Raw genomic sequence first — 25,106 nt, 5'->3', positions numbered from 1 at the left:
GAGATGCTGAGTTCTAGGAAACAAACAAAGTTGTGGGAGGGGAGGTGGATGAGGGAAAGGGGTAATTGGCTGATAGGCATTAAGGGCGGGGGCACTGGATGTAATGAGCACTGGGTGTTATATCCAACTGATGAACCACTATATTCCACCTCTGGAACTAAAAATAACAAACAACAACAACAACAAAAGTACATTGTTATCAAGTGTCTCCTAAGTTTAAAATACAATGCCTCCCCACACCACATGCCTTGCAGGATTCTGTCTCAACACATTAGCTTGGCATTGTGGTCTTCACAATCTGGTTCCAAATTACTATTCTAGCCTTATCTCTCCTATCACTGAATATCCATCACTATACATACATTTTAGGAGTGACTCATGAGCTGCAAAAGAACACAAAATGTTCTCATGTTTGATTAAAGATAGGGTTTAAAAAGTGGCAGTAAAGACCTAGAATATTCCCCACTGAGCTTCCCCTTCTCTTTCAGTTTTCCCAACTGGCTCCTGCCTTAAGAGGGGGCCAAAACACCCACCAGACAGTGGAACAGAAAGTGAGCTAGGCATCTAAGAGGTAAAATCAGCAGCTTCAGTTAGCTTAGTACATCCAAGAATTTTACCGTGTGGCTCAACCAATGAGATGTCTCCTAAGTAATGGGTACCATGTAACATGGTACAGCAAATAAACTTGTGAGACTAGCTTAATAATCAGACAGGCAAGGAGGTTTAGGGAGGTCCTGGGTAAAGCACATGACATCCCAATAATAGTAACAGTCATGATTACAGATAGAATCACAGTCCAAAACCTTAGGGATGCAAGATATAAACTTATTTTGCCATCACTGAATTTAATTTCTCTCTCAAGCTTCACTTTGGTTGGAGAAGCTACACCTCACTCAGTTTTTGATCTGCTTTTCTACTGGGTAGTCCTCATATTCCCAAGAGTTTAAATTAGGACCAAGCACAAGTATCAAGAGCAGAACCTGATCCTCAAGACATTATCATCTAAGTACTTGGCATCTTCAGAGAGTCTGCAATGTTGTGTGTCCTTGTCCCAACAGCCAAGCCCCCAGGATCTCTCACAGTTAAATTTCACTCAGAACCTTCAGACTTTCTAGGGAACATGAAGGCTTTTCTTGACCTCTATGATGTAGTTGGGGTCCAGAAAAGTCATTCTGTAGCTTCCCCAGAAAAATTATGACACTCACCCAGTCATCTCTGCCTGGCCAGACACCTGGAACCATTTCTATTCAATTGAGGAATCTGGGAGGTCTTGCCATTTTCCCAAGATTTATTCATGAAAAGAGGCACATGTTCCCTCTGTTAACAGTTACCAAAATTAATTGGGAAATTCTGTCATTTTCCCTCCCCCCCCCCTTTTTTTTTTTGCCCCGGAAGGAAAGGACAAGCAGGGCTCTTCCTAGGGAGTAAATATCTCAGCTCCAATATTCACTGACTACTTTCTTTTCCTCAATTCCAGAAGATATGTATTGGCCCTGTGGTGGGAAATTTTTAAAATCATAATAACTTCTGGCCAATATATTAAAAAGAGTAGAGACTTTATGTGCTAAATCAAAGTGTAGATTTTTTTAAAATTTGTTTTAAACTTCAACTCAATATGAAATTCAAAAATTTATTTTAAACCCACAGATCCAATAACAGCACGCCCTGAGAAGAATAAATATGAATAAATCCTCACCTAAATACATCATAGTCAAAGCACTGGAAAGATAAACAGAATATCTGAAAAGTATCAAAAGAAAACACCACACCATATATGAGAAGGACAATAATAAGAATGACAGCTGATGTCTCCATGGAATCTAAAGTGGTTTAAAGACAGTGGAACACCACCTTTCAAGTGCTGGAAGGGAAGAAAAAAAAAAAAAAAAAAAGCTGTCAACCAAGATGTCTATGTCCTATATAAACATCTTTCAAAAACGAAAATGAAAGAAAACCATTTTCAGACAAACAAGAAAGCTAAGAGAATTTGTCCCCAGTGGACTTTCACTTTAAGAAGTACTGAAACAATTTCTTCAAACTGAAGGAGGATGAAGTCTGGAAGTATGTGAAGACATTGAGAACTAAGAATGAGAATATGATGGTGATTATTTATATGTCATTTTAGTTAACTTCATTCTATATATTACATATTTTAAAAGACTGTTTAAAGCAAAATTAGTAACAGTTTATGATGGGGTTTAGGAAGGGGGAGGGGTAAAAAAAAGAACATATATAGAAGAAAAATATGTAACATCAAGAATACAAAAGGCAAGAAGAGGGTAAAAAGAAAAATATTGTTTTAAGATTCTTTTTTAAAATTTTTATTTATTTTTAAATTTCTTTTCAGTGTTCCATAATTCATTGTTTATGCACCACACCCAGTCCTCTTTGCAATACGTGCCCTCCACAATACCCACCACCAGGCTCACAGAACCTCCTACCCTCCCCCCACTTCAAAACCCTCAGTTTCTTTCTCAGAGTCCACAGTCTCTCATGGTTTGTCTCCCCCTCCAATTTCCCCCAACTCACTTCTCCTCTCATCTCCCCATGTCCTCCATGTTATTCCTTATACTCCACAAGTAAGTGAAACCATATGATAATTGACTCTCTCTGCTTGACTTATTTCACTCAGCATAATCTCTTCCAGTCCCGTCCATGTTGATACAAATTTGGGTGTTCATCCTTTCTAATTGAGGCATAATACTCCATAGTATGTATGGACCATATCTTCTTTATCTATTCGTCTGTCGAAGGGCATCTTGGTTCTTTCCACAGTTTGGTGACCGTGGCCATTGCTGCTATGAACCATTGGGGTACAGATGGCCCTTCTTTTCACTACATCTGTATCTTTGGGGTAAATACCCAGTAGTGCAATTGCAGGGTCATAAGGTAGCTCTATTTTTAACTTCTTAAGGAAGTTAAAAATTGTTTTAAACTGTTTTAAATTGTTTAAAACTGTTTTGCAAAGTGGCTGCACCAACTTGCATTCCCACCAACAATGTAAGAGGGTTCCCCTTTCTCCACATCCTCTCCAACACTTGTTATTTACTGTCTTGTTAATTTTGGTTATTCTAATTGGTTACATTTTAAAATAGTATCATATCATTTGAAAGTACAATGACTACTGGGCATTTATCCCAAAGATACAGCTAAGAGAATAAATAGCAGCAATGGCCACAATCACCAAACTGTGGAAAGAGCAAAGATGCCCTTCAACAAATAAATGGATAAAGAATATATGGTCCATATATATAATAGAATATTATGCCTCCATCAGAAAGGATAAATACCCAACTTTTATATCAACATGGATGAGACTGGAGGAGATTATGCTGAGTGAAATAAGTCAATCAGAGAAAGTCAATTATTATATGGTTTCACTTGTGGAACATAAGAAATAATGTAGAGGACATTAGGAGAAAGAAAGGAAACATGAATTGGGGGAAATCAGAGAGGGAGACAAACCATGAGAGACTGTGGACTCTGAGAAAGAAACTGAGGGTTTTGGAGGGGAAGGAGGTGCGGGGACAGGTGAGCCTGATGGTGGGTATTAAGGAGGGTACCTGTTGCATGGAGAACTGGGCATGGTACATAAACAATGAATCTTGGAATACTGAAAAAATAAAATTAAATTTTAAAAAAAGAAAGTACAATGATGAGTTACAGATAATGTTGTAATCTCTAGAACAATCACTAAAACATACATATACAAAGAAGTACAGCTGGAAATAATAAAGAAGATTACATTGAACATGAAAAGTTACTCAACTCACACAAAAAAAGTCAAAAAGTAGGAAGAAAAGAACAAAGCCTAGATGGGACAAATGGAAAACATGTACCAAGATGGAAGATCAATATTTTCATTAAATGTAAATGGACTGAGCATTCCTATTCAAAATAAGGTATTGTCAGAGTACTTTTTTTTTTTAACATATATTTTTATCCCCAGGGTTACAGGTCTGTGAATCACCAGGTTTAAACACTTCACAGCAGTCACCAAAGCACATACTTTTTTTAAAAAAGACCTAACTACATGCTATATGTAATAAGAACACTTTATGAAAACTAACAGATTAAAAACAAAAGTGTAGAAAAAGTTGGTGTACCCATATTAATATTTGGCAGAATAGATAAATTCCTTGAGAAACAGAAAGTACCAAAAGCAATACAAGAAGACATAGGAAGTCTAAGTAGTCCTATATCAACTGAAGAAATTGCATTCTTAATCAAAAACCTTACCATGGGACACCTGGGTGGCTCAGTGGGTTAAAGCCTCTGCCTTTGGCTCAGGTCATGATCCCAGGGTCCTGGGATGGAGCCCCGCATCAGGCTCTCTGCTCAGCGGGGAGCCTGATTCCTCCTCTCTCTCTGCCTGGCTCTCTGTCTCCTTGTGATTTCTATCTATCAAATAAATAAATAAATCTTAAAAAAAAAAAAACCCTTCCCACAAGGGAAATTCCAAATCAAGATAGCTTAACTAATGAATTGTGACATATAAGAAATAAATTCAAACAATTTTATGTAGACTCTATCACGGGCTGAGTTCCCCCAATAAATGGACTTTAAGAGAGTTTCAATGAAGTGGTTTCCTGGGAGGAATGCTCCTGGGAAAAGCACTTATAATGGGGCAAAATGAGAAAGATTGAACAGAAGTAGAAGTTGAACAAAGAGTTGGAACAGAAGTTTCAGCCTCTTTGAAGTTGTCCCAGGGGTGCCTGGCTGGTTCAGAAGGTTAAGCATCTGCCTTTGGCTCAGGTCATGATCCCAGGATCCTGGGATTGAATACTGCATCCAGCTCCCTGCTCACCGGGGAACCTGCTTCTCCCTCTGCCTCCCACTCCCTCAGCTAGTACGCTCGCTCTCTGTCTCTGACAAAGAAATAAATAAAATATTTTAAAAATAAAAATAAAGGTGTCCCAAACAGAGGAGTGGTCCAGCTTGTCCACTTTGTAGTCGCATATCAGCCTCCCCATTGGGTGCAGACTAGGCAAGACAGTTCCATCAGTCCAAGGTCAATTCTGGGGGAGGATCCACCTGCAGATGTCATTCCCAGAGACTGGAAAAAATGAATCCTTCGTTCCTGAAAGGGGTATCTGGAATGGATGGGGAATACCAAAGAATCTGTTATAAACTTGTTCAGAGACTAGAAAAGGAAGAAACACTTTGCAACTCATTAACTAAAACTGAAAAAGATAATGACAGGACAATCACAGACCAATATTCCTCTTGAACATAGATGCCCAATTCCTTGATAAAAATACTAGCAAATTGAACCTGAAATATAGTAAAAGAATAATACATCATGACCAAGGGGAGTGTATTCCAGGAATTTTGGATTGGTTTAATATAAAAAAGAAAGCTGGGGCGCCTGAGTGGCTCAGTTGGTTAAGCAACTGCCTTCAGCTCAGGTCATGATCCCGGACTTCCAGGATCGAGTCCCACATCGGGCTCGCAGCTCCTTGGGGAGTTTGCTTCTCCCTCTGACCTTCTCCTTTCTCATGCTCTCTCACTCATTCTCCCTCAAATAAATAAGTAAAATATTATATATATATATATATATCAAAGTGTCTAATAACAAGTTGCTATGCACCTGTCAGAATGGCTAAAATTAGCAACACAAGAAACAAGTGTTGGTGAGGATGCAGAGAAAGGGAAACTGTTGGCAGGAATGCAAGCTAGAGCAGTCACTCTGGAGCACAGTTTGGAGGTTCCTCAAAAAGTTGAAAATGGAGCTACCGTATGACCCAGAAACTGCACTACTGGGTATATACCCAAAGAATACAAAAATACAAATCTGAAGGGATACATGTGCCCCAATGGTTATAGCAACCTTATCAACAATAGCCAAACAATGGAGAGAGCCTATATGTCCATCAGCTGATGAATGGATAAAGATGTGGTTCATATATACAATGGAATATTATTCAACCATCAAAAAGAATGGAATCTTGCCATTCATGATGTGGATGGAACTCACCTGTATTATACTAAGTGAAATATGTCATTCAGAGAAAAACAAACACCATATGATTTCACTCATGTGTGGAATTTAAAAAAGAAAACAGATAAACATATGGGAAGAGGAAAAAGAAAAAAAAAAAGGAATGAGGGAAACAAGCCATAAGTGGCTCTTAATGATAGAGAACAAACTGAGGGTTGGTGGAGGGAGGTGGTTGGGAGATGGGCTGGATAGGTGTTGGGTATTTAAGAGGGTGCCTGTTGTGATGAAAAAAAAAAAAAATAAGGAAAGGAAAGGAAGCAACGTAAGTCACCACACTAAAAGAATGAAGGATAAAAATCACATGATCATCTCAAAAGCTGAAGAGAATTAACAAAACTCAGTTCCCATTCACGATTTTTAAAATTCTCATGAAGCCAGAAAGGAGCTTTCTCAATCTGGCAAAGAGCATCTAAGAAAAACCTACAGCTAACATCCCACTTAGCATGAAACACTGAACGCCTCCTCCCTAAGATCAGGAAAAAGGCAAGGGTGTGTGCTCTCACCACATCCTAACTAGAACAAGAAAGTAGCAAAGTGAAAAAAAAAAAAAAAACACGAAGATTGGAAAGGAAGACATAAAGATAAACTTTTCCTTGTCCACAGATGAAATGATTGTTTATACACAGAAAACTCTAAGGAATCTACAAAAACACTGATAAAACTAGCAGGTGAATTTAGCAGGTTCACAGGACACAAGACCAGTACATAAACATCAACTGTATTTCCATGTATGAGACAGGAACAACTGGAAGATAAACTATTTTTAAATAACCTAATTAAAAATACTATCAAAAAGTAATCACCAAAGAATGAATTCAACAAAAGATGCGAAAGGCTTCTCTATTAAAAATTCAGGATTTAAAAAAAAAAATTCAGGATTTAAGTAAATGGGGAGATACCATGTCTATTCTCTTCAAATTTATTTATAATTCAATGCAATCTTAATTAAAACCCCAGCAGTCTTTTCTAAAGAAACCACTAAGCTGATTCTAAAATATATGGACAAGTGAGAGACTTAAGATGGCCAGAAAAGTCTTTAAAAAGAAAGTTGGAGGAATTTCAGGACAGGATTCCAAGGTTTCACTATTAACATTACAGGAAGAACTCAAGATATCATGTTAGGCAAGGACAGAGAGAACTCAAAGGACAACAGGGAAATAAGAGAAAACTAGGATGACCAATTTTTTTAAATAGAATTATAGAAGTAAAAATATAACTAAAATTTAAAATGCTGTGAATAGGTTGAATTAGAATCAGCTAAAGAGACTATTGCCAAAAGAGAAGATAAATTAGAAGAAAGTATTCAAAAGGCCCCATGAGACAGAAATGGACACAGAAAATTAAAAAAAAAAAAAAACCTGAAGAGTAATCAAGAATAAAGTGAAAATTCTGAATGCATATACTTGACCCTTGAAAGACACAGGCTTGAAGCACACAAGTCCTCTCATATGCAGATTTTTAATATGGTACAGTATTGTGTGAATGATGAATATATGTTCACCAATATCCTACCTAAGATCTGAAAGGAATCTTGTGTGGCTTGTGTGGCTTACGGAGATACCTGCAATAAAACAGAATTTATTTTATGATGTATTCGAAAGAAAAGGGAACTAATGTGGAACTAGATGATAAAGTCAGATTAGCATCCAGAAAGCCTCACTGGAGGTTGGTGAAGAGGTGACTCTGAGACTCCCAGCAGCAAAGGCAGAGGAAAACATGGACATTGGAGCACCTGGGTGGCTCAGTGGGTTAAAGCTTCTGCCTTCAGCTCAGGACATGATCCTAGGGTCCTGGGATCAAGTCCTGTATCGGGCTCTCTGCTCAGCAGGCAGCCTGCTTCCCTCTCTCTCTGCCTGCCTCTCTGCTGGCTTGTGATCTCTCTCTGTCTCTGTCAAATAAATAAATAAAATCTTTTTAAAACATGGACATTATTTTAACATTTCTAATGTCCAAAGCATTAAATACAAATCAGCCAGGAGAATGGCAGCTCTCCCTGATGCAGAGACCTCAAGGAACCTAGTCCCCAGTAAAGGGGAAAGTAGGCAAGGGAACAGAAACTGCTTCTGTTATATCCCTCAACAACCCAAGGACCTTTTTTTTTCCCCCCTAGTTTCTCACAGTGTCCTTCAAAGTGAAATTCTAAAAGGGCCAAGATGGTGAAATAGAGAGCTCAGATACACAGCTCTTTGATGTCTGGCTCGATTCAATGACAAAGTTTCTAAGAACTGGGGTAGTGGTTCTTGACGGTTGGGGGTTTGTGGGCCACTCTGAGAATCCGATTAAAGCACTGGCTGTGTCAACGACATTTCCTAAAACACATTTGCTGAGTCTCAATTCCGGTGCCCATGAGGTCCCAATGCATTGGCTTGTTACCCTTGGATTCCATTACAGCGGAATAATATTAACAACAACAGCAATGATATGCGATGAGAACACCTAGATGGCTCCATCAGTTGAATGTCCAACTCCTGATTTCCGCTCAGATCATGATCTCAGGGTCCTGAGATTATGTCCCCCTTTGGCTCCACACTCAGTGGGGAATCTACTGGAGATTCTCTCTCTTGTACCCCTCTCCCCCTCTCACTTACACTCTCTCTTTCTTCCTCTTAAATAAATAAATAAATCTTTAAAATAATATTATTAAGGGGTACTTAGGTGGCTCAGTTGATTAAGTGTCTGACTTTGGCTCAGGTCATGATCTCGGGGTCCTGGGATCCGGCCCTATGTCCCAGCTCCCTGCTTAGCAGGGAGTCTGCTTGTCCCTCTGTCTTTCCCCCAACCCGCGCTGGCTCGCTCTCTCTCCCCCTCAAGTGAACAAAATCTTTAAAAATTATTAATATAATAATAATAATAACAGCAACAAATGCTCTTATAGCACCATGTATACAGCACTTTCTTAAGCAGCTGGACAAATTCTGTAATCCTCCCCCACATGCACATGTACACACATTGCTTGAGAAAGTTTGTACAGATTTTTTTTCCTTAGACAAGGAGAAGGCATTAAATGGTTACAGTAGGTTCCTTTAAGAAGTGGAATCAAACAAAGATACCTTGTTTTAGGAGAATCTGTTACTAATGTTTATGAAGTTAAGCAACCCGAGATGGAACAGATAAGAAACAGGAAGACCCGTGGGGAAGGGTCCCAGCAATCCTGGTGTGAAGTGGCAGAGAGCGGAGTAAAAAGAGAGAGAGAAACAACCGGTGTTGGCGAGGATGTAGAGAAAAAGGAACCCTCATTCACTGTTGGCGGGAATGAAAACTGGTGCACAGTGTGCAAAACAGTATCTCCTCAAAAATTTAAAAAGAGAATTACCTTCTGATCCAGCAATCATACTACTGGGTATATTCCCAAAGAATCAAAAGGAATACATGTACCCCTATGTTTATAGCAGCATTGTTTACAATAGCCAAGATATGGAAACAGCCCAAGTGTCCATTGATACATAAATGGATAAAGAAGATGTGGTATATATGTGTGTACACACACACACACACACACACACACAGAGGAATATTATTCAGCCATAAAAAAGAATGGTATCTTGCCATTTGCAACATGGATGGAACTGTAGAATATTATGTGAAGCAAAATAATTCAGAGAAAGATAAATATTGTATGATTTCACTCATACATGGAATTTAAGAAACAAAACAAATGAGCCAAAGGAAAAAAGAGAGACAGCCAAATCAAGAAATAGACTCTTAACAATAGAGAACTGATGGTTACCCGAGAGGAGTGGGGGATGGGTTACACAGGTGATGGGAACGAAGGAGGGCACTTGTCCTGATGAGCACTCCGTGATGTATGGAAGTGCTGAGTCACTATATTGTCCCTCTGAAACTAAAGCAATAACAAATTGTACCACATGTGAACTCTACTGGAATTAACATTTTTTTTAATTTATAGAGATATAGAGATATATATAGATACGGAAATGGAAGTCAAGCTGCTGGGCCAGTTTGATGAGAGGTTCCATGGAGAGGGAAGAGTTGAATGTAGGTGGCCTTGCACAAGTTGCTTCCTTCTGTCCTCAGTCCCAGTGCTCCCCCCGCCCTGCCTTTGCACCAGAGAGAAATTGGGCAGTCTCTGACCCTCTGATTGTGTGGGCTGACGCATGGGAGATGTTTATTATGTGGGTGCATTGATTTAAACAGATGGTCCTGAGGGGCTATGGCACCTCCTGGGCACTGAGGAAAGTTGAAATGACAACCACTACAACTCTGTCGTTCAGTGTCCTCTCATCATCCATTAAGCGGGGGACCCCTATATGAGACACAGCTCCTGGTCTGGAAGGGCGCCCAGTCTGCATGCCCCTAACCTGGGGGAAGAAGCATCTCCTCCAGATGTTCAAAGCCCAGCCTGGGAGACAAACACATCAAGAAGCAGTGACAACCCCACACAGGCACGCTGCCTGAGCTCGCACACCAGCTCTGGGGGCTCTGCGGGGGGGCTCAACGGATGCCGGAGCTACTGCCTGGAAACAGCTTGTTGATCACCGGAAGACAGGAAAACCCATGAAGATGATTTGGTTCTCTCAAAAACAAGTTAAATCTTGCAACTTTATTACATGGGGAGAGATGTCGGAGAGTTTTGAATACCATTAAAATATAATCTGTGCTCTTAAGCACATTGGTTTTGTCAGTGCCTATGAAAACACTAACTCTGGTGGGAAACGAAATTAATAGGGGCACCTGTGTGGCTCAGTCAGTGAAGCCTCTGCCTTTGGCTAAGGTCATGATCTTAGGGTCCCATGATGGAGCCCCCTGTGGGGCATCCTGCTCAGGGAGGGTCTGCTTCTCCCTCTCCCTCTGCCCCTCACCCCTGCTCATGCTCCCTCTCTCTCATGCTCTCTTCACTCACTCTCTCTCTCTCTCTCTCAAACAAAGAAATGAAAAGAAAGAAGAGAAATTAATAGCTAAATGCTAGTGCCGACTTTCAGAGGTGGCTTGATGGGACAGAAAGAACAATGGGTAGGGACTTTGTCTCATCTGTCCTAAGTAAGTCACAATATTTCCATGGATCTTAATTTCCCTGTGTATCATAAAAAGGCTGTAACCACTTCGGTCCTGCTTCTCTAGGGGACTTCACAGCTTCCGTCTACCCAATACCTACAATGTGCCAGACTCCACACTGGGAAGTTTACACACATTTATCATCTCAGTTCACCTTCACAGAGACAACCCAAAGGCCGGCCATTACTACTTCACTGTAACTGAGCACACAGAGAGTTGACATGACTTCCTGAGCTCAAAGGGCTGTGGCCCGGTGGGGGCAGCGGGGGCGGTGAGCCATGTTCTGAAGCCAGAGCTGTCTTGCTTTAAGGCCTGGGCTAAAACCCTAGGGGAATAAAACTGGTAGATGCGTTCCTGATTATGGAGCTCTCTGAGCACTGGACAGGGCGACAACTTGACACCATCCACGCTTCAGAGGCAGCTCTGAGCTGGAATTAGGATCCATGGGTCCGAAGAAAGACACGGGTTCTTAGCACTCACCCTTCAGCAACTGGTGCCTGAGAAGAAATTGTCCCAAGTGGATGGAACTGCATAAAACCTCAGCTCCCCCCTCCACTGTCCTCCCTTTTGTCCCAACCCCTCCAAGTCACTCAGGCATGCAGACCCACATCGGAATCCCAGATTAGCTCAACCTGCCTCCCAGCTGCTGGATGAGCCTAATTAGACCAAATTAATAATTTATTCAAGCAAAATGAGACATGCCAAGAATCTCCAGGGAAGCTGTAAAATGATAATGCCGTCTTATTAGGGAAATGTGTCAACACCCCATGCATCCCTTTGGTTCCGGGATAAGAAGCAGGAGGCCTGTTTGATATGACTCACCTTCTTAGGCCAGCTCGGAAGTCCTCCCACCCGCCTCTGTGGCCTGACATCTGTCCCACTACACAGTCCTCGGCTCCCCCTCCTCCCCTCCCTCCTCCTCCTCCTCCTACCCACATCCTTCTTCCATTCCTCCCCCCCCCATCCTGTTGCTCCTCCTCTCTCTCCTCCTCTTCCTTCTATCCTGACACATCATTAACCTAAACTTTCAAGATCACTCTCCTCCACCAGAAAGGAAAGTCAGATGACAAGCTAATATTTCCATGTCACACATTGAGTGATTCTTACATAAAAATTAACAGGCACTTGACAAAGTCATAATTACTAACTAATGATGCATTATGCAATTTCCATAATTAGTTATGTTATTGATATTTCCTACCAACCACAGAGCCATTGGGGCCACCTTTATTTATAGCAGGAGAAATGGCCAACCTGTATGTGAGTTGTTAGCAGAGAACTTTGGGGAAACACTCCTAACACACACCCAGACCAGGCACCTGGGCCCATCCTCCCTGGGGCCGCTTTCCCTCAGAGCAACAGGAACAGACCAACCAATTGTGCACAAAGGGCCAAATCAAGGATACTGAGGCTTGGTACGGGGACAAATTTCTCACTGTCCCAGCCATTTGAGGCACATCATGGAAGAAGATTTTATAGAACTTTGCAAACAGCCTTCTTCACTCACTATCCTCACAACAACCCTCCTGGAGATCGCATCTATTAACCCATTTTACCGGTGGGAAGACTGAGGCTTAGAGAGAGGAAACACTGTCCCCAAGTATGCAGTGACCAGGTGGGCTGGGATACAAATGCACATTTTCTGGGTCAAAGCTCAGGAGACGGCACCATACAGTGGAGTCAGAGAGCAACTCACAACACAAACTATGCCATTTGAGGCAAGTCACTAACTTCTCTCAGCCCTGGTTTGCCCATCTTTAAAATGGAAAAAAAAATCAGACTCCTACTACAGAGTGATAGAGTATTAGATAAATTCCTACATATTATATTATAAATTATATCATGGTACATTATATGATATTCTGTATCTTTTTCATCCTTCATTGCTTGTCTTCCTCAGTGGAGCATAACCCCACGTGAGCAGGGACTTTGGTTGCTGGGATAGGCCCCCTGTCCAGAACATGCCTGGCACATAGGAAGTGGTCCAAGAATGAATGAATGAATACCACCTCACACCTGTTAGAATGGCTATCATAAAAAAAAAGAGAAAAGAAAAAGACTGAGGGTTTTGGAGGGGAGAGGTGTGTGGGGTTGGGTGAGCCTGGTGGTGGGTACTATGGACGTCATGTATTGCATGGAACACTGGGTGTGGTGCATAAACAATGAATCTTGGAACACTGAAAATAAAATATAATTTTAAAAAAGAAAAAAGAAAGAAACAAACAAGAGGTAAGTATTGGCAAGGATGTGGAGAAAAGAGAACACTTGTGTTCTGGTGCTGGGAACATAAATGGGTACATCTGCTGTGGGAAACAGTACATACACTGCTCAAAAAATTGAAAATCAAGGGGTGCCTGGGTGGCTCAGTGGGTTAAGCCTCTGCCTTTGGCTCAGCTCATGGTCCCAGGGTCCTAGGATCGAGCCCCACATCGGGTTCTCTGCTCAGCAGGGAGCCTACTTCCCCTTCTCTCGCTCTCTTTCTGCCTCTCTGCATACTTGTGATCTCTGTCAAATAAATAAATAAAATCTTTAAAAAACAAATTGAAAATCGAATGACTGTATGATCCAGAAGTCCCTCTTCCAGGTACGTACCCAATTTAAAGGAAAACAGAATACCCAACTTTTGTAGCAACATGGAAGGGGCTGGAAGAGATTATGCTGAGTGAAATAAGTCAAGCAGAGAGAGTCAATTATCATATGGTTTCACTTATTTGTGGAGCATAACAAATAGCATGGAGGACATGGGGAGATAGAGAGGAGAAGGGAGTTGGGGGAAATTGGAAGGGGAGGCAAACCATGAGAGACTATGGACTCTGAAAAACAATCTGAGGGTTTTGAAGGGGCAGGGGGTGGGAGGTCGGGGTACCAGGTGGTGGGTATTATAGAGGGCACAGATTGCATGGAGCACTGGGTGTGGTGCAAAAATAATGAATACTGTTATGCTGAAAATAAATAAAAAATAAATTAAAAAAAAAAACAGGATATCAAAGAGACAGCTGCATTCCCACGTCCACTGTAGTGTTACTCACAATAGCCAAACTATGGATACAATCTAAGTGTATGTCAACAGCTGAATGGATAAAGAAGATGTGGTGTGTGTGTGTGTGTGTGTGTGTGTGTAACATTCAGCCACGAAAAAGAAGGAAAACCTACCATTCACCCACAACATGGATGGACCTTGAGGGTGTTACACTAAGTGAAATAAGCCACAGAAAAAAACAAATACTGAATGAGACCACATATACGTGGAACCTTTTAAAAAGTTAAACTCATAGAAACAGTAGTAGATGAGTGGTGAGTGGTTGTCAGGGGCTGGGGTGGTGGGGGAAAGAGGTTGGTAAATGGATATAAACTTGCAGCTCTATGATGAATAAGCTTGGTGATATATCATGTAGTGACTACAGTTGATGACATGGTATTGTATAATTGAAATTTGTTTTTAAAATGAATGAATGAATGAATGAGACAGATGGATGAGTGAATGAATTACCTAGTACTCTTCCTGGGCCATCATGGACACTCAGTAAAACCAAGTCCCCTTCTCTCCCTGTTTGCCAGACTGAAGTCATGAGCTAATCTCATCTAAGCTTGGAAATTTCCCAGGGATGAGACCAGTGGTCCAATGAACCACCATGCTTAGTGACCATAAGCACGGTGCAATGGTTGATTACACTCTGGGGTGATTACAGAGGGCATGACACAGACTCCTTGCCTTCAGATGCTCACCCATGTCCAGAAGAGAGAACACAGATGAAGGTCAAAACCAGTGGTAACCACAAGAGAGGAAGGAGTAAAGGGCTAAGGAACAGCAGAGACCGTGAGTAGAGCTGGGGGGCTGGGGAGGAGGGGCATTAACAGCATGGTTTCATCCAGAAAGGTTATAGGCTGCCCAAAGACACTGACCTGGAGTTCCCAGAATGCCTCCTATTTTCTCACCTCCACACTGCTCTTCTCCCTGGGATGCCCTTGCCCTCTTGTCTTCCTGCTGAGCTTCTGCTCATCCTTCAAGACAGAGCTCACTGCGACCCACTTTGGGAAAGCTTCCTGGAGCCCTCTGAGCACAGATAAGCACTTTGTCTTGTATTAACCCCTCACTGCTCTATGAGAAGGCATAATTATTTAAACACACAAGCATAAGCCCAGACTATATGCAGAGCACTCTACTAAGCTTTGAGGAGACTAGCAAAGAATTTAACCAGAATACTCCAGTCATGGGAGTATTACTTTTTAGGTATAAAAAAGTTATATTAGGCTGAACCACACGAAATTACGATTTTAGTGCATCAAAATGGCTGAATGGTGGTGATTCCTTAGAATGCCACATGATGACTAATGATGCAGATTTGTGCATGGCAATCTCATTTTCTAAAATACACACAGCATTTCCAGTTTGCAGAATGACTTCACACCCATGATCTCATGTGATCCTCACACTATCTCTGTGCTTGAGGCAGTTTTATAGTCAGTTTACAGATGAGGAAACTGAATGAAGCACACAGAGTGAATAAAATCCCCAAGGCTCTTAGAGTGAGTAAAGGCCAAGATAAGACCTGGGCTCACATCACCCACATCCACATATATTTATCGTTGAAAGTTAAACGGCTCTTCGTGCTGGAGGAAAGGGAATGTACAGGAGGAGGGAATCAAGCACATGGCATGTATCATACAATTCAGACTGTGCAAGAAGAGGAGCTCATCAATCTCTCGTCCAGCCAATATTTATTGAACTACTAGGTGGAGGCACTGAGCTAGACAACGTGGAGACAGACGTGAACAAGGTCCTACCCTCACAACGTTTCTATTCTGGTGGGGATGACAGCCACAGCAAGTAAATAAATTAACGGGATGCTTTCAGAGAGTGATGACGGCTATGTAGCAAACAAAACGGGGCCATGGGATGAAGAGAAGGGCTGGGTGAGTGGAAAGTCGTAGAGACGATGGGCAGAGAAGGCCATAAGTCTGCCCAGTGTGTGTTAAAGAGGGGCTCGGAAGAGTTCTGGGGGAAGAGTATTTCAGGCAGAGAGATAGGCAAGTGCAAAGACCTTGACTGAGGTTGGAATGAGTTTAGTGTGCCCAAGGTCAGAGACAAGGTCAGTGTGGCCGCAGCAGAGTACGAGGAGGGAGGAGTGTGACATAAGGCCTCTGCTTGCATGACTCAAGTCAAAGAACATTTCCTGGGGAAAGCAAGCTTTTGTCCACATTATGAAGGATGGGTGGGGTTTAGAGCAGGCAAAAGGAGAGAAGACTCTTCCATGAATATAGTCTCTGATTCTCTAGGTTGGATGCGGCTGAGCCAAAGAATCAGCCAATACAGTAATTGTCACCATCCAGGGTTTACTGGCAAAGACCTTTCACAGGTTTACACTGAAGAAGAGACATTTCCAACACATATGTGATCCTTGTCTTCATCTTCAAACATTTTATTGGACGGGGTGCCTGGGAGGCTGTCAGCCGAGCATCTGACTCTTGTTCTCAGCTGAGGTGAGTTCAAGCCCCGTGTTGGACTCCATGCTTGGAATGGAATCTACTTTAAAAAAAAAAAATTAATTGGCTGCTTGTACAAGAGGAGTAAAATCTGTGGCACTCCCCAGTGTTGACTCAGGACCTGGACCGATGGAGGCAAGCTCCAGAGGAACCAATCTGGGTGCAATGGACAGAGAAGTAAATAAGCGAAGTTGAACCAAAAGAAAACTGACTTATGCAAGTAATGAGAGTCCCAGCCCTGAAGTCACGTAAGCCACGGTAAGGTAAGAACTTAAAGAGATATGGAGGGAAACGGAGGATCATTTTGGGGTGTGGCCAGCCCTGCACTGCAGTTTGCTCACAGCAGTCCCTTTTAGGACAATGTCCCAATGTCGTTAACAGTGCTCTCTTCCTTCCCAGAAGTATCTCAGAGCGAATGACGAGTCATATGGTCTCCTAACTTGAAGACCTCTTTCAAACCTGAGAGTCTGTGATTCTCTTCCCCACCCTGTAGCCTCTCCCCAGCACTTGAGCCTTAGCATTTATTTGAACAGTGCTCCTCCGGGAGCCCTGCCCTAAGCCCCTAGACTAGGTGGAGGCTGTTTGTTCCATTCGCCTGGCAGATCTTCTCCTGCATCACCAGCCTGAGTTTCCTCCTGGAAACCTACTTCCAAGTCTCAGGGATGGGCAGGGGAAGCGCAGGACTCAGCCTGGCCAAGCAGAGCATTCCGATCATCCTGACCATGGACATCATTGTGGGGACTGAGGGCACCATTCTGGGAGCCTGTAGAGAACAAAGCCCACAGAGAGGCTGAGCAGAGAGATGAGGCAGAGGCTTCGTCCTGAAGCTGCCATTAAAACACCAGGATTGAGCCATGCCTGAAGCCAGCTCCCCCCAGCTTGTCACTTACCTAAGCCAACAAGTCCCCCTTTTCATCAAGCCAGTTGGGTAGGTTTTCTGCCACCTGCACAGGAGAGATCTCTGATCAATCTGGCCCCCCAATGTGGTGTCCTCAGAGCATCTTGCATTTTTCCTGTGACAACTCTATCACCCTTTTGAAGGTGCAGATGTCAGATCTGACCCTCCCACCAAAAGAGAAGTACTCTGAGAGCCAGTTATCTGCCTACACCCTCCCAAACCAGGAGTATGGCTCCCTCCCTCCCATATTGGGGTCTCCACACAGGTGATTCCATGGAAAGGCATCCCCTGACCACCCTGTCTAAAACAGCTCCTCCCATGATGTTCTGCATCTCAGGCCATGTGGGTTCTCTACAGAGCATCTATTCTGTTAATTTATAACATTTCCTATAGATTCCATTTTCATGAGCTTATCATCTGTCTCCCATGAGAATGCAAATAAATGTAACTCACTTGGAGCAGGGACCTTGTTTCTTGGGTTCTCTGCTACAGTTAAAATGCCTGGGTCAATGCAGTATGCAATAAGCTTGGTGAGGGAGCCAGCAAGTGGACTGCGCTGGCCCAGGAATGAGATGGGAGAATGGAGGCAAGGGGCTTAACATAGTGCCTAGATAAGGGCGAGCACTTGATCACTGTTAACTGCTCTTTCTACCACCACTTCCACTGTAACTACTCCTCCTGACTACTAGCCGCCCAGCTCTGGGCCAGGCGCAGTGACACAGCTAACCCATTCATATTATTTCATATCCCTCACAACATCCAGAAGCAGATATTAGTGTTATCCTCACTTTACAGATAAGAAAAGGAGGCACAGAGGGGTCCCTAGGGACTCCATCAGTTAAGCATCTGCCTTCGGCTCAGGTCATGATCCCAACGTCCTGGGATTGAGCCCCACATCAGGCTCCCTGCTCAGCAGGGCGTCTGCTTCTCCCTCTCCCTCCGCCCCATCTTGAGCTTTCTCTCTCTCTCTCTCTCAAATAAATAAATAAAATCTTAAAAAAAAAAAGAAAGAAAGAAAGAAAAGAAAAAAGAAAAGGAGGTGCAGAGAGATAAATTAACTCGACCAAGGTCACACAGCCAAGTAGCAGAGCCGAGGATGGACTCCAGGATATGTGGCACCAACATCTATCACTTCACCATAAGTTAAACAGTTTAAATTAAACAGTTAAATTTCCACAGTGCCTTGTGGAAATAAGCAAGGCAGAGTCTCTGAGCCCAGAGTGTAGACCAGAGACATGAAATAGAATGCGTGCCCACACATAATATTTAATTAATTACCTATTCATTGCATTTGGGGGCATGGGAGTCACTCTGGGCCACAGAAGCCAAACTTACAGACTCCTCTCTGTGGCTGGCATGGCTTTATCCTCATTGAAGCTAAGAGATCCTATAAGCCGTAATTTTAGCTTCTTGCAACTCACACAGTCCAGTGGAAAAGCAGCCTTCCCCAAGATCTTTGCCTTCAAGGACTGGTAGGGAGGGAGGTGGGGAGCGCAGGGAAGGAGGCAGAAGGCAGACTGTTGGTTACATTCAAGATTATATTTGAACTGATTTATAAAGTGTCACATGGAAAATGGGCCTTTAAATGGGAGTCCATGCTCCTTCACGCTGCCATTTCTCTTCTCCCCATCTACGAGAAGTGTCCTCGCTGCACTCTCTCTCCTCCCACTTCTGAGCAGTAGACGGGCACCTTCCAGAGGGACCAAGAATCAAATCAAAATTATATTTCTCTTGCTATCTCTCAGACGAGTGAAACGGTTCACTCCGCTGTCTCCTGGAGGCTCAGGGGGCCAGGGAAGGGTTAGTAATAATAACACTGTGTATTCATAGACCACTGTTCGGCAAGGAGCGCCTGCAAATATTACCTTGCAGCAGCCGTATTATTAACTGGTAACTGAGCTTTCTTCCCTAAGTTACAGGCTGGAGTGAGGCCCCTGAGGCCAGTTAATCCAAAAGCTGCTTCTAAAAATGGAGAGACCAAAGGGTGAGTCCACGAGCCCTCCATCCTGTCTAAAGGTCTCGGAGCCCTCACTTAGAAGAGCAGCTCAACAGGGGGAAAGGCAAAGGAGCTCTATCAGTTAATGATGCTTTCTGCTGCTGGTAACAGAACACCTGAGAAAAGAACAAACAACAGGCTGCCAGAATTGATTCAGTGGCTCAGTGATGTGAGGGCAGTGTCTGTGCCATTCTCTTGTCCTTTCCCTCATAGTTATAAAATGGCTGCAACCGCTCCAGGCATCATGCCCCCAATTCCAGGCAGGATGAAAGACAGAGGAGAATAAGGACAGCTCTACCTAGCCCTTTTACCAAAAGAGCAAATGCTTTCTCAAAAACCTCAACCCCACCCCCAGCAGACTTACACTTACATCTCACTGGCTAAAATAGGATCACGCCCATGCACCTAGCTGTACTCTGGACTAGTCCTGACGAGAGAAAATGTTGGGAGGAGGTGCTGGATAAACCAGCTAACAGTGCAGGGTAGTAGAAAGAGCACTAACCTGGAAGTCAGATGATCAAGATCTTCTCATACCTGTGTCTATGAACTCAGCTTCCCCATCTATAAAATGAGAAAAACTGAACCAGATGATCTATAGCTCTGACATGAGTCAGTTTATGACTTCTACAGAAATAGCCGGGGCTGGTACATAAAGTAGCAACAGGCTATAATCCCCAGCTCCTTGTTCCACTCGGAAACTGTAACCCCAAGCGCTGGCGGTCCTAGAGTCTGGTCTAAGAGGAAAAGAATTATGGCCATGGGGAGATCAGAGCGACTGGAGGGTCAAGACTTTGGGGCTCCCTTTCCTTGTTCATACTCCTGACTCCCCAAGAGTTTGGGTATATCCAGGATACACGATCTAAACTAAAAGTAGTAGCAATAGTGTTGAACACTCCACAAAATTTACTACGCACCAGACACTTTGCTAAAAGCCTCATCTATGTCTTTTCAAATCCTAACAATCCCATAATGTAGGTGTTAATAATAACCCATTCAGTAGATGCCCGGTGGTGGGTATTAAGGAGGGCACGTATTGCCTGGAGCACTGGGTATTATATGCAAACGATGAATCATGGAACACTACACCAAAAACGAATGATGTACTGTATGCTGACTAACATAACGTGATTTTTTAAATTATTTAAAACACAGATGAGTCAACTGAGACCTCAAGACATGCCCTTGTCCAACTTTATAAAGCTATGAATTGGAGGAGCTGGTGTACAACCCCAGAGTCTTACCAAGAGCCCAGGTTCTCAGCACAACCCAATATTGATTCATCCTCTACCCATCCTTTATCTTGCTTATCCTTATTCCCCTGGCAACCCTAGGGAGTCCTCCTCTTTCACAGAGGAGGTAAGTGAGTCTCCCAGACATTAGGCGATCTGAAGTGACCAGCTGGAGGTCGAATCAGAACAGAGCACTCACTCTGGGTAACACTCTCGCCATGATGCCCTTCTGTGCAGGAGCGTGCCCTGGCAAAAGCCTCTGGGAGGCTCCTCGCCTTCGGAGCTCTTCTGTATAAGCCCTTCCGGTACGGAAGAGTCCAGAAAACTAGTCCATGCTGACCCGGCTTGGCCAACTCTGGAGTGAGCCTTGTCAGCAGTGGCCCGGGAGGGGCATCGTGAGCGGATTTTGGAAGGTAAGGGTGTCGGAAGAGCTGTGTCACGGCTGGAGTTGACTAACAGCCCAGATCAACCTCTTCTGTGGCTACTCTCGGGCTCAGTTTGGGCAGCGATGCGGAGCAGAGAGGGAGACCTCGAGCCTCACAGCCCCCCTCTAGGGCTCTCCTCTCCTAGAGAATTGCCTTCGGATGACAGCCACGGCTTCCCAGAAGAGAAAACCCCAGCACACCGGACTGACGAGTTCTAGAGTTCTGGTTCAGGGCTACCACTTCCAGCCTTCCGGGGTGCGGATTCTCCGGCCAAAGATGGCGGCCCCGCGAGCCTCCCCTCACAGTCCGCAGCAGGCCCACGGCCAGGCCACACCCAGCTCCGAGGTGGAGGACGCAGGGACACCTCCCGTGCGGGCGCAGTGTCACTTGAGGTGCCTTTGGGAGTCAAGAGGAAGCTCAGGAGATCTGCACGGTCTCGTCAACACCCCTGCCTCCGCGGACACATCCTCGCAGACACGTAAAGAGGAGCACACGGGCTCCTGGCAAGACGCTACCTCCCTCTCCCCTGACCCAACACGAACGCGAGGCTCTGATTTTACATCACAAAATGCAGAGACCCAAACTGCCCCTGGGTTGGATACACACCGGCAACTCCATGACGTGACAGACCCAGCGAGTTTCTCGGCGGTTCTCCCGGCTTTCCCATCCTGCCGGCAGCACAGCTGCCCTGCTCAAAGCACCACAACCTCACACCTCAACTCCCAAAGACGGGAAGGAGCGAGTCCTTCCCCCCACAGCCCGCTCCTTTTGAAGGAGGAGGAAAAGTTTCCCAGAAGCCCTCAGCAGCCTCATTGGGCAATTTGCGTCACGTGATTGTCCCACCTCCTGTCACTGGCCCGCAGGAGAAGGGGAGGACGTGTTCCGTTACACCAATCAGCATTCAGCACCGCCCCCAAGCTGGGGAGCGCTGCCGAGCCGATCCGAGCCTGGATTCCATGGGAAGAGTGGAGGCGGGAAGGAAATGACCGCTGGGGAGGCCTCCATTTCAAGCGCTGCAAATGAGTAACTCCAAACCCTTACATGTTTGGCCACATCACACGGTCCCCAGGGCAAATGCTTCTGCTAAGAACTTCCCCAAAGACTTCTCTTCTGAGTGTCCTTCTCACATCATTGCTCCCCTTGCTAAGATAGCAGAACTGGATTGAAGGTGGTTGATTCTCTGACAGAATTCCAGAAACTATTTTGATAATGGCACTAGACTCACCGAGAAGCCCTACAACAGGTGCCTCCCAGACCTCGATCCCTAGAACCCTCCTCTCCCCCATAGCCAATGCCATTTAGCAACCCTGTCCCTGCGGTTGGTCAGACACAGAGCGAGGACAGAATCTCGGGAGGATGGATTTAAGCTCTTACCACTCAGAGTGGGGACCCCAGACACATGACATCAGCATCACCTGGGAGCTTGTTAGAAATGCAGAATCCTCAACTGATGAATGGATAAAGAAAATGTGATGTATCTAGGGTGGACTATTACTCAGACATCAAAAAGAAATCTTGCCATTTGTAGCGACATAGATGGAGCTAGATCATATTATGCTAAGCAAAATAAGTCAGTCAGAGAATGACAAATATCATATGATTTCACTCATGTGTGGAATTTAGGAAACAACATAGATGAACATGTGGGAAGGGGAAAAAAGAGAAAGAGAGAGAAGGAGAAAGGGGGAGGCAAACCATAAGGAACTCCTAAGGATAGAGAACAAACTGAGGGTTGATGGAGGGAGGTGGGCGGGGGGATGGGCTAAACAGATGATGTGTATTATGGAGGACATGTGTTATGATGAGCACTGGGTATTACATGTAAGTGATAAATCACTAAATCCTACTCCTGAAACCAATATTACACTATATGTTAACTAACCAGAATTTAAATAAAAATTTTGGAAGAAAAAGATTTAAAAAAACATTTTTAAATAGATGAAACACTTAAAAAAAAAAAAAGAAATGCAGAATCCCAGGCCCCACTCTAGATTGACTGAGTCCAAATCTGCATTTTGACGAGATGCCCAGGGGTCTCACCAGAGTGACAGAAGCCTCAAGCCTTCTTTTAGGATACAGCTTGTGGTCGCCCAGGCTCCTAGCCTGACCCCTCCCACATGCTTCACTTCTAGAGTTTGCCTTGCCTCCAAGAGAGTCCTACCTACATTCCACTTTAATAACTGTATCCCTTGTTACTAGCATTCTTCCCTGTAACTGTTTTAGGAGGGGATCCCTGCCTACTGGCCCCAAGCTCTCCAATGGGAACCCCAGTCTAAAATTTTGCAGTCTTGTCAGAAGAGAAAGTATGATCCTGTAGGTCTATAGATTCCAGATAGATTTTGGAATTAGAAAGGCATGGGTTTGAATCCCGAATCCACTATTTAACTTGAAGTAAACTGCAAACTCTCCAAGTCCTACCTGTGACGTGAAAGCAAGAACCCTCCAAAGCAGGATTTTTAGGAGTATTTCATGGACCACAGAATAAAAAGCCATTGGCCCAAGATAGGTGTTCAATAAATGTTAGCTCTACTCCCATGCTCCTCCATGGATGACTGTGTAAACCTGCAGACAAGCCTCTATGATCCTGACATCATGACTCAGCAATCGCTTCCCTAAATTTGTTAGGATACTCCAAGCTACGGGTAATAAAACCCCTAAAGGAAAGTGGCTTAGATGATGAGGAATTTATTACCTCACATAACAAGAAATCCAAAAAAACTCCAAGAGTGGTCAATTCAATGGTTCAATACCACCTTCAAGGCCCTAGGTGCTTTGCTTGCTTTCTATTCTGCTATCTTTAGCATGCCTTATAGGCCCAAGAAGGCTTCAGCACTTCCAGGCATCACACAACACATTCAGAGAAAAAGGAGTTTCCTACCATTTTTTTTTCTTTTTAAGATTTCCAGAAAAACAAATAACCAACTTGCTCTCAGTCCCCTGGGCCAAGATTGGACCATACACCCATGACTGAACTGTTCACTGGTTAGGCCAATCATTATCTCCTCCCTGGGGCTGAGAAAGGGCCCAGGATTTAATGAAGCACATAGTTTTTCTGAGCAAGGAAACAAGGTAGGGGAAGCTTTTGGCAGATCAATCAACAGTGTCCGCCATACATCTGCTTCCCAGGGTGGGCCTTCCCACCACAGCCTAACTAAAGCATCACCCAAGCCAATGGCCACATTCTCAATATCCATCTGTAACACTGGTTCTCAAATTCATGTGCATCTTGGAATTGCTTGGTGCATTTATTTTGAAATACTGATGCCCGTTCTCCATCCTAGAGATCTGAACCTGAGGATTATTTAAATCTCCTGAGATGAGCTGATGTCTGGGAACCACTTATCTATACCAGCATTTCTCAACTTTTAAGGTACATCAGAACTGCCTCTAGAGTTTCTGATTCAGGACATCTGGGGCGGGGCCTGAGGGTTTGCATTTCTAGCAAGTTCGCAGGGGATGCTGACGGTACTGATCCAGGGATCACAGCTAGAGAACCACTGGTCTAGATTAGTGCTTTTTAAATTCAATGTACATATGACTCACTTGGAGAATCTTGTTAAAATGTAGTCAATTATCATATGGTTTCACTTATTTGTGGAGCATAACAAATAGCATGGAGGACATGGGGAGTTAGAGAGGAGAAGGAAGTTGGGGGAAATTGGAAGGGGAGATGAACCATGAGAGACTATGGATGCTGAAAAACAATCTGAGGGGTTTGAAGGGGCAGGGGCTGGGAGGTTGGGGTACCAGGTGGTGGGTATTACAGAGGGCACGGATTGCATGGAGCACTGGGTGTGGTGCAAAAATAATGAATGATGTTATGCTGAAAATAAATTAAAAATAAATTTTAAAAAATGTAGATGCAGGTGTAGGGGCCCAGGAGTTTCATTTCCAACAAGATGCCAGGTGATGCTTGCAGCCCAAACTACACAGCAGAATGTAGAGCAGAGCTTAGCAAACCAGGGCCTGTGGGCCAAATCCAGGCCACTGCCTGTTTTTGTAAATAAAGTTTTATTAGAACACCACCTCATTTATTTATTTACACATAGGCTATGGCTGT

At 43.8% G+C, this 25,106-nt stretch overlaps 1 long non-coding RNA gene across 1 annotated transcript; it reads right to left on the bottom strand.

Moving 5' to 3' along the window:
* Positions 1 to 17,388: 17,388 nt before the first annotated feature.
* Positions 17,389 to 21,849, bottom strand: LOC106004892. Its single transcript, XR_001177959.2, has 3 exons — positions 21,653 to 21,849; positions 19,895 to 19,953; positions 17,389 to 17,442 (listed from the first exon to the last, which is right to left on the bottom strand). It is a non-coding gene; the product is annotated as an uncharacterized LOC106004892 (long non-coding RNA).
* Between the last annotated feature and the right edge of the window lie 3,257 nt (positions 21,850 to 25,106).

The sequence above is a fragment of the Mustela putorius genome, unplaced genomic scaffold (assembly GCF_011764305.1).
Source record: "Mustela putorius furo isolate JIRA1106 unplaced genomic scaffold, ASM1176430v1.1 tig00000738_pilon_pilon_pilon, whole genome shotgun sequence".
Taxonomy (NCBI): Eukaryota; Metazoa; Chordata; class Mammalia; order Carnivora; family Mustelidae; genus Mustela; species Mustela putorius.
The sequence above is the reverse complement of the archived record's forward strand: the minus strand, read 5'-3'. Positions and strand labels throughout refer to the sequence as shown.